The sequence below is a fragment of the Bidens hawaiensis genome, unplaced genomic scaffold, assembly GCF_021521415.1.
Source record: "Bidens hawaiensis isolate Kalapana, Puna unplaced genomic scaffold, B.hawaiensis_p1.1 tig00000459_1, whole genome shotgun sequence".
NCBI lineage: Eukaryota > Viridiplantae > Streptophyta > Magnoliopsida > Asterales > Asteraceae > Bidens > Bidens hawaiensis.
In genome coordinates, this window is record NW_027491031.1 from 1284350 (window position 1) to 1300792 (window position 16443).

The following is a 16443-nucleotide window of genomic DNA, read 5'->3' on the forward strand; positions in this document are numbered from 1 at the left end:
GTAGAGCACTCACTTTATAAGTGAGAGGTAGGGGGATCAAACCTCACTACAACCAACTTATATGGGAGATATGAGGGATGACCCTGGCTTGCCAGGGTTCGAGTCCTGATCTCACCCGGTTTTACCGGCTCCTCGCTGTCGTGCCGTTTGGCGGGCGTGGGGGTCGGGTTTTATCCGGTGAATCCCTCAACAGGTGGACCGCTAGGGGCTCCGTCCGTCCGGACTAGTGGCCGGCTCGGGCTACCTTTAACCAATGGGGGTCGCGTACGGGATACCCGGCGTTACTTAGTAGGCCGTTCAAAAAAAAAGTGCAAAAATAATTGAAATGAGCAAAAACTTGTGGATACCTTCCTTATGTCGATGAAACAATTAAGGCACAAAGGACTGACCAATTTGACACACCCCATTAAGATTTGCCTAGTAACGTGCGTGGGTAACGATAAATTCTGTCGGTCAGGATTAATTGGTTGATAATCTCATTGAAACTTTAAATTATATTTTACATATCTGTATAAATCCAAAAATTAGTTTTGTGTTTTGTTAAGACATCTATGATGTGATATGTAACTAATAAAAATATCAATTCAACTAACCGTTTTTATTAAGGGTGATAATTATATCTTATTATCTTCCAAACCCGTGAGACAGAGTATACTTTACCCGGTTCGGTTTTTTATTATGATAAAATAGGTTATACGGTCTCCGTCCAAAACCTTATTAAAATTATTAATCTTTATACATGTTCGTCTTTATCTTTTATATTTTATTCAATAATAATAGTTGAATGCTAGTAATGGAAAAAAATGACGAACACAATCCATAATGTCATCTTTCACAACTTTCTAGTACCGCTTAATAAAAAGCAAACGAAAACTCATATGGATTCAGGGACTTGTCACTACCACACAACCACACTAATTCCTTGACCTCGGACATCGAAAATACTAGCTTCCAAAAGATATGAATGAACCCCCTAAAAGATTTTAACCGACTACTTCGACTAACCAACTCGGCCCCTATAAATCTTATAGTCGAAGTGGTTTGTTTGATCTCAAATGGAGGTCACTCATATGTTATGGAAGCTGATACGGCATTTGCAGTAACCGGAAACCAGACCATCATGAACCAGTTTGGCACCATCATGTACTAAACTTGTTCGGTAACGTGATATTATCCACTAAAGGACACGTATTCAACCGAATTCATCATCTTTCAAGGCACCATCCTCCATAAACAATCATTTATTTGTCATGAAAAAACAAGCGAAAGTTGATTTTATTAAGCATCCGGTCATGTTCTTGATGCCTTACTAATGAGACGTTGACATCAATCATTTATGTAAGTGGTCATCAATGAACTTCTAATTAAGCATGCTAGAATAGAAGTTGTAATTAGTTTGAACCTAAAACGATAAGACAAAAGGTATGAAACCAACTAGCAAGTGAATGAAGTGTGGTTAGATCGGGTCAGGATTATCCGGTTGGGTCTTAACTATATCCAGTCGGTTCATATCATTTTTTAAATATATTAACATAATATTATACTTTTATCTAAAAGGAAACACAAAGGTGGTTATTTCTATCGGTTAAAAATTAGAAAAAGTTGTCATATTAGATTCGGAGATTTGATGTTCCGTTTCTTTTTTATTTTAATTATGTGTGTATTGTAATCGGGCGTGAAATAGAGTAATGTGGTGTATGTGTTATTTTGCTTGACTAGTCTCTTGCTTGTCTAGTGGTAATTTTAAAACCATACGTAATGTAATGGTTAATGCCCCATAAGGAACTTTATCCACCACTATAATGCAGTCATTAAAAATGTTTAATAAAATTTCGGTTTTTATATATATAATTGAATAGACTAGGGCAACAGAGTGTTGTGTCGAATAGATTTGTCTTCTTATCCTATCCCCAACATTGAGTGAATGGGTTGTCTGCCATAGATATGGTCTACTGTGCTTGTTGTGGGCATTCATAATAAAGGATCCAATTAAATTTAAATCCATATATGTGACATTCCCTTTTCAAACTGAGAAAATAAAACAAAATATTAAAAGGTGTTTCAAAAATAATGTTTTAAATTTTAATACAAGTTTAATTTGAAAAGGTTGTAGGCGTGACAATGTATTTTATCATAGGTCAACTCGGTTTCTAGTCGTGCATATCCTTTTGTCCTTTTATGTCTATGAATAAGAAAATTATAAATATTATAATTTTATTAATATAGTAGAGTTTATTACTTGGATAAAGCATATGGCTTAGTGATAATTACAAATTTAATGTGTAAGCCAAAAAAACAGTTATATATTTAAGTTTTGTAGATTTCACTTTGTAACAAGTACGGGTTCTATAATTAACTTTCGAGTCAAACATGCAAATTTGCATATTGATTCGAATAAAGAAAATTATTAGTACGGAAAGTAGGTTAGGGTTTCGATGTAGCAGATTGTGAAAGCAATCTATAAGCATAAATGATGACATTTCTAACATCGGCGGTTTGCATGTCTTAATTTTATCTAAACTAAAAGTTCATTTGTTATCGCAAAGAGTGACACTATTTGACCTTAAAATTTTCATTATATACAAGTTTAATGTGTCTTTTAAAGTTAAAGGTAAAACTAACTTTTTACCAAAATAAAACCAATTTTTTTTATAAAAAAGTTAACAACCCAACTTTATAAATTTAGAACACAAATGAGTGATCAGGGACGAAATATTAGTATGTTGATGATTTATGTAATTAACTCAATATATTATATTTATGTATATGTGTTTATATGGAACATAAAAAGTATGTCAATATATGATAAAATCGATAAAGACTTCGTAAATTTAATTTATTTATGTGATTTGTCGGGATTTTCTTTTAAACATAAATTTGGTTCACTTTATACTTTTTTGTTGTCTATGAAAGAAAAAAAGTAAGCGGGTCGCCTATTAAAATTTTGAAGAGAACTTTAATGAGCCGCAAAAAGGTACATTGGTGAAAACTTTTATGTTTGTATGCATGTATGTTGTTTATTATTATTATTATTATTATTATTATTATTATTATTATTATTATTATTTTGTAGTGTAACTACACTAGTTTAAAATTGTGAATTAATATATTTGTGTATATATATAACATGTAATTTTATTTGTATTAGATCTTATATCTTGATATATTTTAATACAAGGATTTTTAACCTGTTTTCACTATAACTCATTTTGAAGGTATATTTTGGCATTTCCACATCTGAAAAGCCAGGTTTTCTTACCATTTATTAAAGTAGCATTTTTTTAAGAAGCTCAAAGTAATATTACTCGTTAAATATGGCATCGGTCAGTATAATAATAAAAAAAAGGATACACACATATTTACAAGCAAAGGTGGAGGATGAGGAATGGGCAAATCTTATCACCCCCACAACCAATCAGTTATCAGTCTACTGAAACGAATCCATGCCAGTGGGATTTTTAAATTGTAAGTTTGATAAAATTAAAATAAAAATTAAGTTTGTTCAATTTAAGACCACGTCTTATAGAAGGTCCAAAATGTGAGAGATGAGTTCGTAGCATAAGCGTCACATAGATATTTGAGACTTTCGCATTTTAGACTAGGTTATTTGTGTTCTAACATTGTGGAGATGTGATGATGAGTTGAATTGAAGATATGTCAATATTTTTGGGCGACGTGAGTAAACCTCTCTAGTTTATTTATAAGATTATACTGTCATGGGTGGACCCACACTTGTGGTACGGGGGTTCGGTCGTCTCCTATGGCAAATAGTATAGTACTATTATAATATAAAAATCTCAACCGGCCCTTTTGAGTTTATAGAGATTGTTAAACCGAGAAAGTTGTATGGGTCCGTTATTGTATGTGGTATGTCATTTCATGCTAACCTTCACTTCGTGGTATTTAAGGTCCTTCGAAACATCAACCCAGTATTTTGCTAAAGCTTCGTTCTCTTTTTTTTATCAACCAACGTTGAGAGTCACTCCTTGGGTTTCGGCCATCAAACTATCACTCCAAGAAAACGAGGATATTTTTATTTTTTGTATTTTTAGGTTCTAAAGTAATTTTATAGATTTAGGGGGAAATGTCTTTGATTTTTGTTTTTTTGATATTAAAAAAATTATGGGTAGCAATCTTGACCCAAACCCTTTCAAATGAGTTAATTTGAGTTGTTTTAAAAGTTAAATGAGTTGGTTTGGGTAAAAGGTTTTAAATTAATGGGTCAAAATGAGTCATGTGAAATTCCATCCTTTTATTTTCGGGTCAAAATGGGTCGACAAATTCAAAGAAATGGGTCGATGTGGGTTAGCGTCCTAAGGAAATGTGACAGGTTTCGGATCGGAACGGGTTTTCGTACAAGACAGATTTCGGCACGAAACGGGTTTCAGATCGGAACGGGTTCGGTTCAGGTTTCAAGTCAACACGAGTTTTCACCCATGACGTGTTGGGTTTTGGTTTCTTTTGTTTCTTTCTAGTCGATTCCGGACACGTTTTGTTCGTTTTTTCAGTTTTGTTTTTGTTCGGTTTGAATTCTTTTAGTTTCGTTTTGATTGAAATTTTTGATTTCGATTGATGTGGTCCGGTTTTGGCTTTTTGTTTCTTTGTTTCATTTTCATCGATTCTTTCGGTTTCGGTTCGATTCTAGATGGTTTTTTTTAGTGAACTACGGTTTTTGTCCATGTGGTTTGTCCAAATATGCGGTTTTAGTCTAATAGTTTCAAATTTGCAATTTCCGTCCCTGTGGTTTCATTTCGCTTGCAATTAAACCCGAATTCATTAACCCCGTTAAGTCTCGTTGGTAAACCCATCTCACGTGAGGGGCATTTTTGTCATTTTTCTCTCCAAATAAACCCCAGTCGTAATTCGCAAGCCCCTCTCACGTGAGGGGCTAGGGTGTATTTGGAGAAAAAAGGACAAAACTGCCCCTCACATGAAGGGTACGCTGATGGATTTAACGACTAGACTTAACGAGGTTAATGAACTCGGGTTTAATTGCAAGTGAAATGAAACCACAAGGACGAAAATCACAAATTTGAAACTATTGTACTAAAACGGCAGATTTAGACAAACCACAGGGACGAAAACCGCAGTTTACTCTTTTTTTTTTAATGGAACGAGGACAACGTATGAAACATTTTAGTGTTTTTACTTTTTTTTTGTTTATGATTTATATTTTGAGTTATAATTTTTTTATTATTATTTTTGAATATTTTGAGGGTTTTTGATCTTAATAGAAAACCCTCAAAAATAATTCAAAAAAAAATAATTAAAAAAATCATAACTTAAAATATAAGTAAAAAACGAAAAATCTAAAAAAACTAAAATGTTTCCGTCGTTATTCTCGTTCACAAAAAAAAAAAAAGAAGAAGAACTCAAAACCCGGTTTGACCCTAACCTATTTTGACCCAAACCAAAGCAACCCCTTTTTAATTGACTCGTTTTGACACGAACTCATTTTGACCCATGACTCGTTCGACCCAATCCAACCCATTTGACACCTCTAAAAAAATCAATATTATTTTTTTTTTTTTCTTTTTTGTCCTGTGTACACTTTTGGCAAAGTTTCCTTTATATTAAATTGGGTTGTTGTTCTTATCTTTAGAAAAGGTGGATCCCGCGAGATCAAACATCGTGGGCCTTATGTTTTTCTAAGGTTGAGACTTGAGAGGTCTACAAAATCTTTTGGTAAAACTCAGATCGGATCAATTTCCCATCACTAAACTTTTTTCATATTATATATAACTTTTTGACCATTATTTAGTCATAATAATAAATTTAAGGAATATAGGTTTTAAATAATAACAAATATCAGTCTCAATTTCACTCTTGACTAGTGACAAAGATGCATTGTTTATATCGTCACGATTAACGGAGGACTAACTCCTATAGTTGCAGATCGCTGAAAAAATGTTTTTGGCCGGAAAACACATTTTTTGCTGAAAAGTTCAACATTAACAGTTAACACCAACCACCACCACTTGAGCACCACAAACCGATTCCGATGATGGTTCTAAGGTTCCAACGACCTCAATAACCTGGACTTTTAATAAAAAAAGATTCCTAAAGACCGATCTTAGGTTACGAAGATGTTTTAGATGAAAATGTTGAGTTTTCCGATTTTTTCCAGTGACTTGCAACTAACAGAGTTAATCCTCCTTTAGTCGCGGACTGTTATGAACAATGCACCTTTAGTTATGACTGCCTACAACCAAGAGTGAAGTTGAGATTGTTATTTTCCAATAGGATATAGATGTGATTATTTAAAACCAATATTTCTATTTTAAATTCATCTTCATTGATATCTTTTACCAAAAACACATACTTATATATGAGATAACAATATAGGTCCAAACGAGCACAGCTGCTCGTGAGCAACTTGAGCTCAGATCGGTAAAAAGCTTGAATCGAGTCATAGCCTCAAATAAAGCTCGTTTAGGCTCATTAAACGTTATCAAACCTTATGTATTTTTAATTTTCTCTCTTTTGGACTCAAATGCATTTATTTCATACTAAACAGCCGAGCTCGAGGCGAGCTTTGGTTCATTTTAGATAGTAAACGAGATCGAGCCAAGTTTGGACTCATTTAAAGTTTTTCTCAAAATAGATCAAAATAATTAAAATGGTACATACATTTAACTAATGAATAGTAAACGAGCCGAGCTCGAGCTCTCGTTAGTTAAAACGAGCTGAGTAGAGCCTAGTCTAGCTCGAACTCGGCTCATTTATTCATGTGTATCTACTCGTCTGATTCATTAGTCGGATAAATGAATATTGAATACCCATTAGATACAAAAAGTTAAAAAAATTAAGTATATTGATTACGTTAGAAACTATGTTACATGCAACTATGCAAGTCAAATTAATAATTTGAAACAAAACTATATGCATACTACATTGTCCACCACTAACTTAAAAGAAGGATTCCAAACTTTTGGTTTGGGTCAAATAATAATGGATGGGAGTTTAATCGTATATAATTTATTAGAAAGTACAAATATAATGTTATTCACTTGAAACAATAAGCTAATAGCAATCACATATTGCAAAAATGAAATCCATGAATTCTGATGACTGGAGATACAACAGACCCCCTTGACCTCTGGGTTCCGGCCATTCATCCGTTTCCACCAAAGGTGGATCGGATCGGGTGGCTATACATATAATCAAATGACGATTGTAATCTCTATTGTCAGTATGAAATACATTAACGGTTAACTTTTCTTACAAGAATAAAAGTTTATGAAGAAACACGGATCCAATCCCCGGGTATGGGTCCTTGATCCAATGAGTCTACAGGGTAAAGTACGATAATTACAACTAAGATATGAGTAAAGCTTCCCAAAGTCCAATGACCGGAACCTGCAAAACATACACCGTGAGTCTCATTACATGAAGGACAAGAGGGGGGGGGGGTCTTCCTGTAACCACCCTCCGGCGTGAGAATCAGTAACCTTCGTAAATGAAGAAAGTACCGAAGTAAGTAGACTAAGTGTAGTCAGAATGCAAGTGAGTGAATGAATACCTCATACCGTTTGACAAGGTATTTATAGCCGAAGGATGCAGGAAAGTGATTGGGCCAGCTGTCCTCTTCTAGAAGATCTTTGATAACTGCCTGGACGCGTGTTCTTTTGTGATAGGTTGAGCTATACGTCCCATGTGCATGAGTATAACAACCTAGACACGCGTCGCCCAATGATAGGATGGATTGCACCCTGGCCATGTGCACGGTTATAACAAACTGGCCAGAAGTCCTTTATTCATTGGTTGTTCATTCACGTATTCCCCAAGTAAGAATCATGAACCTTCTTTTAGAGAGTATTTGAGTTATGACAGTTGTCCCGCTAGCCTTGTCTTCCGGACGTTTAGGCGGATAGATATCCTATCCTGCAGATGACTTTTGAGGAAGCCAGGATGCTTCCGCATGTGTTATGAGGACGTTCCTCCTTATTCGTGATATGCGGGTGATCCATGTGTCCCGCAGGTGGTTTATAAGAGGATTCTCTGTAACCTGCGGGTGATACTTAAATGTATTTGGGTCTTTTTCGGTACCCTACCTCTAGAGTTTACTATAAAACATGATGAATTTTAACAAAGTTTAATTGTCACATATATTCAACCGCTAGCTTTCTTTTAAATGTATTTTTTTGACTTGATTATTAACGATAATTCATTAATTTGTTTACAACAAAATAAATATGCAATATTGATTTTTATAAAAGGGCAATACATTTTTTAAAAAGATTGAAAAGACATGTCAATGAACTCAGCCACCCACTGTTCACTCTATAGGTTGTCTGCTATGTTGCCATGGGCCCATTTTAATTTGTGATAATTGATAAACAACAATATATAGGTTTTATTCATTTTTTAATTAAAAATAACTAAAAAAAAATCTTTTTATGCATGTTTGATGTTACTAAGGAGTTGTTTGGTAGCCTCTTATTGACCATTAAAAAGCTACTTTTAGTGGTTCCTAAGCTATCTCTTAATGGTTTGTGTCCTCTTAATAGTTAAGAGGTATCCTTAAGTCTAATTGATAATCGTTCAGGCTTAAATAATTCAGACTTAAGGATACCTTTTAATTATTAAGAGATTAAAAACCATCAGGAGGTAGTCAGTTAATGATTGTTAAGAGACCAACAAACCCCTATTGTTACTCTTATACATTCAGACTTAAAATTATCTCTTAACCATTAAAATGTCTTGAGCCATTAAGAAGTAGTCTCTTAATAACCATTAAAAGGTTACCAAACCGCCCCCAAGACTATTGTTACCCTACCTTCTACGTGTCAATTACTTCACACGATAGCTAGGGTTAGTTATCTTACAACATATAACTTAAACTCTAAAGAAACAAATTGCTATTATGTATTCAGTATGAAATATAAATTTTATCCAATTTCTTAAAATATTTTGGGGGTACAAAAGTGATGCTGATGCCATTTCTAATAGCTTAATTCTATATAAACAACATTATCTTGCTGCTGATTTACAAAAACAACCCATTTTATTACTCAAGTTGCAATTTCTTTAATACAAATAAATAAAGCAGAAATATTCTTTACTAAATTTATATATTCTTACTAGAATAAAATAGCCTATAATCTTGTGTAGATATTCTTGTAGTTATATAACCATGTAAATGATGTCATATAGATATAGATTTTATTCATGATATGGTACTAAGATTAATCTATTTGCCCTGTAATGGTTATGGTTAACGTGATTTATTTAAATTATTGTTTAGTTTAAGCTGTTATTATTAGTATTACTTTATGGATGGAATGATTCTTGATTATTATATGGACAAACGTAAAAACACATAATATCACTTTAGTTGTATCATAATGTAACACAATCAAATGATGTAGCGCTTTATGTGTCACATTATCAAAGATCATAAAATAAATAAACGCTTATTAGTTAGATATGTATCTTTTTGCAAAAAACGATATATATTGAAACTCGATTACCACATAAGGTAACATAACTTTTTGTAGTTCTTGGTTTTCGGTTTATCCAAGTCGACTGTCTTGACAGTTGTGAGTTAATGGTATTGTAAGATCTTTATTACTCAACATATATTATAAGAAACTTGTAATTTTAATTATGTAACATGGGAAGTATAACAAATTTGTTTGACAAATTGAAAGTCAACAATTTTTGCTTCTTTTATTTAAGTTGATAATTGATGAAAGTTGAATTAAGTCATTGCATTTGGCTTATTTTCTTGTTTTTATAAAATTTAAACAATAATAAACTTACTTTTGTAACAGAAAATGTAATCACCCAAATTGAGGATAAAGTTCATAAGTAGATAGGCCTCGTATCAAGATGTTATGGAAGTATTTTATGGGCTTTTAGAAAGACAAGTTCAAGGCTTCAAGGCCTTTAGAAACAACACTAGACTTAGACCAGTTTATTATATGTTCGAAGAATATTAGATCAATTAATGGGTCATGCTGTCTTGGCATAACTTGTGCACGAAGTTTGGTTTGGGTTTTTTTTTTATTTCACTTCTATAGTTCTACTAACAAATCTTAATTTAACTAGGTTTTTACTGGGCCTGTTTACAAATGGGCCATGACAATATGGCATACAACCTAATGTCTTAACACAGTTTTTTAGAGGTGAAAATAGATCCACCAGTTTCTTAATCGAAACCGGCTATTGAGGTACCCGTATTTAACGTTTATAAATATATTGGTTATATAGATGTCGAGGGATATTACAAAACGACTATGTGATTGTCCTTTTTTTCTTTTCCTTTACAACCACCGGAGTGGGATCTCGACATTGCATAAATTCCTGACTTTTGGAGGTCTTTGCTTTAGCGAAGTGTCTAAAGACTTTGTAGGATCTTAATAACATCTACAAAATGCTATCGTCTCCCATAAACTTCAACACATAAACATAAAAAATAATAATAAAATAAAACATGAATCATTTGAAGCAATCCGGTCAAAGAGGTGCGAGTGTTATTTGTTTTCAAATTTTGATAAGTCATAGACACTGAATAAACCATGATTAGTGATATCTTGTGATATTAAATACCTATAATATAACTTGATAGTTGCTTTAGCTAACACGTTATCATCAATCTTTGTTTGTGCTTAAACAAGCGTGTTAAGTAATACTCATTGTAAAAACTCATGCCCTAAATAGCAAACCAAAACGTCATGTTTTCATTTATATTCTAGGTACACGAGTCATGGATATGTAGGTCATGTACAACAGATGTTTTAGCTTGATTTATTCAATTAATATTTGATAAGTAAAGAACCACCAAATCAAAGTAGCTATGGGATTGACCTATTGTAATTTGAATCGATGATCCGGCTTATTAAAAAGAGATATGTGTCCTCCAGAAATTTAATTATTTAGTATTGAATTATTTAACTATAAAATTTTTTTAATATGACTTAGTATATATGGAAACTCTGATAACTGAGTAATAGGAATGCGATAAGTGTTCAAAATGGATGTTGTTTAATAGTATAGGTAGACAACCAAAGTTATTTAGGGACAATCCTCAAGATATGGCTCAATAGTAGAACACTCACTTTGTCAGTGAGAAGTAAGGGGTTCAAACTTCGCTATCACTAGAGGTGCACAAAAAACCCGTACCCGAAAAAATACCCGGAACTTGTTTATTTTATACCCGGGTATTCTTACCCAAAACCGGAACCGACCCTGCCTGTAGGGTATGGATAGGGTATGCATTTTGAGGTCAATACCCGTACCCGATTTATACCCGTAAATACCCGGACCCGGTTATACCCTATACCTATACCCATACCCGGTTATACCCGATACCCGAGACCAACTTTTTAATATACAAAATAATACATAAGTTATTATAGAATATTTTTATATTTACTTCACAACTTTTATGTTTAAATTTTTGTAAAATGCATATTACTAAGTAAATAATTTATAATTAAGTGGATTTATGGTTTTTTGTAATATATTTTAATTATTTTTTAAAATTACAAAGCAAATTTAAATTTTAAACAATATAAAAAATGTATAAAAAAATTACAAATTTAAAACCGGGTATTAATACCCGGTTGTACCCGGACACAATACCCGAACTCGATTATACCCTAAATCAAATCAATCAGTGGTGTGAAATAAGTTACCAATGGCGGACGAATTCTCATTCACATTCACGGACAGTGATGACGAACGAGCTGTTGAAGATATTATCTCTCAAGCCATGGATCACTCTGTCAACTGCTCCACCGATTCCGTAAACTCAAATCCCTTCCCACTCCTCGATCAGGTAACCTGACGGAAGCAAATCGAGAGTCGAAACCAATTAGTAACGGCTCTCGTAAATTGAAATCGAAGTCGAATTCTAGATCTGGTTCGTTTAGTTCATGGAGCATGTCATCGAGAAGCGTGTCACCGGTGCGGCGGAGTATTGGCTGCTTCACCGAAGAGGAAGGAGAATCGGTCGGTGGCTTCGGGGGATGTTACGTTTTCGACGAAAGAGCGGAAGAAGATAATGAGGAAGGCGATGAAGGAAGAAGAGAAGATTGCTAAAGAAGCTGATAAGATTGTCGAGTGGGCTAAACAGGCGTCGGGTAGAATGATGGATGTTTCTGCTGCTGCTCATGATGAACTGCTGCTGTTTTCAGACGATGATGATGATTGATACCACCAACCAACTGATGATGGTTGCTTTTACTATTGAATTAAAATAAATTAATTTTTTTTAGCATTTGATAACCTCTTTTTTTTAAAAAGTGTTTAGATTAGCTTATATCCTACAAATTGATTATACGTTTTAATAAGTTGTTAAATCCACCGTTATTTGATTGTTGCCGTAATAAGTTGCTTCAATATTATTAATCTGTCACCATTTAAAAGCAAATGAGTAATTTACCTAGGGCTGGCAATTGGGTACCTGTTAAAGACACGATAAGACCTGTTAAGCAAAAAAGTGCGGTATGTGAATTTTTTATTTTCTTAAATTACTAGATTAGACTCTCTCATTATCTCTTATTGATACACAAAACTTAAAACTGTCTTATAGTCATGACATATAAAGTAGTTAAACGAGTCGTATTCAAGTTTGATATTTATGTTACGCGCGTCACCTCTTACCTGTTAAGACACGATTTTCCAGCCCTAAATTTACCCCCTTAAACAAATAAGCTTTTTCAAATAAGCTAGAAAACTATCTTCAAATAAGCTTATATAAGCTAATAAGCATAAGCTAAAAAAGCTAAACCAAATACTAAGTTCAGCTTTTTTTATAAAAAAAAACTAAAAAAGCTAGGCTAAGCATCTCCTTAGAAGCACCCACCTTACTAGTGAGAGGTAAGATGTCCAAACCTCACTGTCACCAATTTATATGGAAAATATGTTGGATGATCCTGACTTGCCAGACTTCGAGTCCGGATCACACCCGGTTTTACCGGCTTTCGTTGTTGTGCCGTTTGACGGGTGTGGGAGTCGGGTTTTATCCGGGGAATCCCTCAATAGGTGGACCGCCGTCCGGACTCGTGGCTGACTCGGGCTACCTTTAGCTAATGGGGGCCCGCATATGAAGTACTCAGCGTTACCTAGTTGGTTGTTAAAAAAAACAAAAATTGGATCCAGCAAGATCAATAATGGTAAAACTGACATCGGATCAATTTCCCATCACCACTATACTTTTTTCAAAAATTTTAGTTCATTGATAGAAATTTAACTAAAAAATTTACTTATATATGAGATTAACAGTACATGTCAAAATGAGCCAAGCTGCTCGTGAACTACTCATGCTCAGATCTGTATGCTTGAACCGAGCCCTAGCCTTAAATAGATCTCATTTAGGCTCGTTGAGCCTTATCAAACCTTGCGTATTTTTAAGTTTTCTCTCTTTTGGACTTATATGCATTAATTTCACATTACACAGCCTAGCTCGAGGCAAGCTTTGGCTCCTTTAAGGTACTACACGAGATCGAGCATCGTTTAAAGTTTTATCGAAATAGATAAAAGTAATTAAAAATATATATAAATTAATTCATAAATAATAAACGAGCCAAATTTATGCTATCGTAAGTTAAAACGAGCAAAGCTAGATCCTAGCCGAGCTTGGACTTGACTCGTTTATTCATATATATCAGAATATATACTTTATCTGATTCATTAGTTGGGATACATGATACCCATTAGTTGCAAAATAAAAAAAAAACAAATATATTGATTACCTTAGAAACTATGTTACATGTAAATGTAAGTCAAAGTGTCAAACTAATAATTTTGAAACAAAACTCTTTGCATACTACATTGTCCACCACTAACTTAAAAGAAGGATTCCTCCTTTTGTGTTGGGTCAAATGATCATGCTTGGGAGTTTATTTACTAGAAAGTATTAGGTACATAATGTTTTTTACTTGAAACAAGAAGCTAAAAACACTCACATGTTGTAAAAACGAAATCAATGAATTCCGGTGAAAGAAGATATACAACGTACCCCCTCGACCCCTTGGTTCCTGCCTTTCATCCGTTTCCACCAAAGGTAGATCATATCAGGTGGATGTACATATAATTAAATAACGATTGCAATTTATTTTCTTTATGGAATATACTAACCTTTCTAAGGGGCTGTTTGGTTCATTCAGATCTGAATGAGTCAGATCTGAATGAACCTCTGTCCCATTCAGCAACACCAATAAGTCTGAATGATTCAGACCTAATTTTAACCATTTAGATGTTTTTCTGTTTGGAACCAAACAGTCTGAAGTCTGAATGAATCAGATGTTTACATCTGAATGGTTCCATTCAGATGTAAACAAACAGCCCCTAAGTTTTCTTAGATCTTAAAAGAGTAAAAGTTTAGACAGAATTGCAGAAATTATCCTTTATGTTTACGTCAAATTTCAGTGGTTGTCCTTTATCTTTAAAAGTAACATAATTTGTACTTTACGTTTCCAAACGTTATACCGTTTGTCCTTTAACCCTAACCCAGTTAGTATTTCTCGTTAACTCATGTCACATGCCTTGCACATGAGGGTAAATTAGTCATTTTACCCTTTTATTAAAAAAAGATTTGAATAATTACAAGAATATATATATATACAAAAATGGAAAAAAATATCTCCACTCAATCTTTCTTCTCCGTTCATCAATCACCACCACCCCACCCCCACCCACCATAGACCACCACCATCCAACCGTCATCTCCTTAAACACCACCATTTATGCCTTCCCTCCCCGTCTTTGTATGGTCTTCTTTATCCCCTTTTGAAGATGAAGCCGTCGGAAGCGACCCCGTTACTGTCGCCGCCATTGAAGATCTGGAACAATTAGCGTTGAAGATGAGACTCCGGAAGATGGTCCCCTCCGGAAGATCTTGAACAATTAGAGTTGAAGATCCGAAACACAGTTAACGGCTTCGATTAGGGTACGATTTGGACGGAAGACGGTGAATTAACTTCGATTAAGGTTCCTATTAACCATAATATAATGAATGGAATTCGCTTTAAGTGGTTGTGTTGGTGGCTCGTCTGAGAAAGTAGTGATGGTGGATCGTTGGAGATGAACTGTGGTGGGTCTGGTGGCTGTAGACAAAGGGGAGAAGAGAGGGGGGGGGGGGGCTAGGTTAAAATATATGTATTTTCTTTAATTATTAAAATCGTTGGTTAATAAAAGGGTAAAATGACTAAGTTGCCCTCATGTGCAAGTCACATGATCAGATTTAATCAAAAAACTTGACTGGGTTAGGGTTAAAGGACAAACAGTGTAATATTTGGAAACGTAAAGTATAAATTATGTTACTTTTAAAGATATAGGACAATCACTGAAATTTGGTGTAAACATAAAGGATAATTTCTGTAATTCTGTCAAAAATTTACTATAAATAAGTTCCTTAAATTTACCAAAAAAAGGTACTTTCATTACTTTCACTTTATGGTAATTTGTCCACAATGTTTGGTTTGGGTTTTGATTTCACTTCTATAATTCTACTACCAAATCTTTGCTGACTTGGTTTTTACTGCGCCTGTTTACAAATGGGCCACGACAATATGACATACAACCCCATGTCTTAACACATTTTTTTAGAGGTGAAAAAAAAACCCACCAGTTTCTTAATCGAAACCGAAACCGGCTATTGAGGTACCGGTATTTGACGTTTAAAAATATATTGGTTATATAGACGTTGGGGAATGTTATAAAACGACTATATGATTGTTCTTTTTTTCTTTACAAACACTGAAGGGATCTCAACATTGCAGAATTTCCTGACTTTTGGAGGGCTTTGCTTTAGCCGAAGTGTCTAAAGACTTTGTAGGATCTTAATAACATCTACAAAATGCTATCTTCTCCCATAAACTTCACATATAAACATAAAAAAAACATGAATCACTTGAAGCAATCCGGTCAAAGTCGTGTGAGTGTTATTTGTTTTCAAATTTTGGTAAGTCATAAACACTGAATAAACCATGATTAGTGATATCTTGTGATTTTAAATACCTATAATATAACTTGATAGTTGCTTTAGCTGACAACCCTCAGATACGTTATCATCTATCTTTGTTTGTGTTTAAACACGGGTGTTTTCATTTATATTATAGGTACACGAGTCATGGAAATGTAGGTCACGTACAACAGGTGTTTTAGCTTGACTTATTCAATTAAAACCCGATATGTGAAGAATCACCAAATCAAAGTAGCTATGGGATTAACCTATTTGGCTGGAGTTTTACTGGAAATGATGAGATCAGTATCGGGTAAAGCACCTACAATCTACAAAATCAACCACCTTAAGTCTCGCCACAAAAATTAGGTTCCGTTTGTGACCAACCTCCTGCGCAAATCAGTAAAACAATCTAGGAGTGAAGTAAAACTAAAAGTAGTGAGTTGTGTGTTCACTGGCGAAGATATGCCATACCTTAATCGAGAACCTTTTATTCAAAGTTGATATTGGTAAACGTCACTCTTATTGAG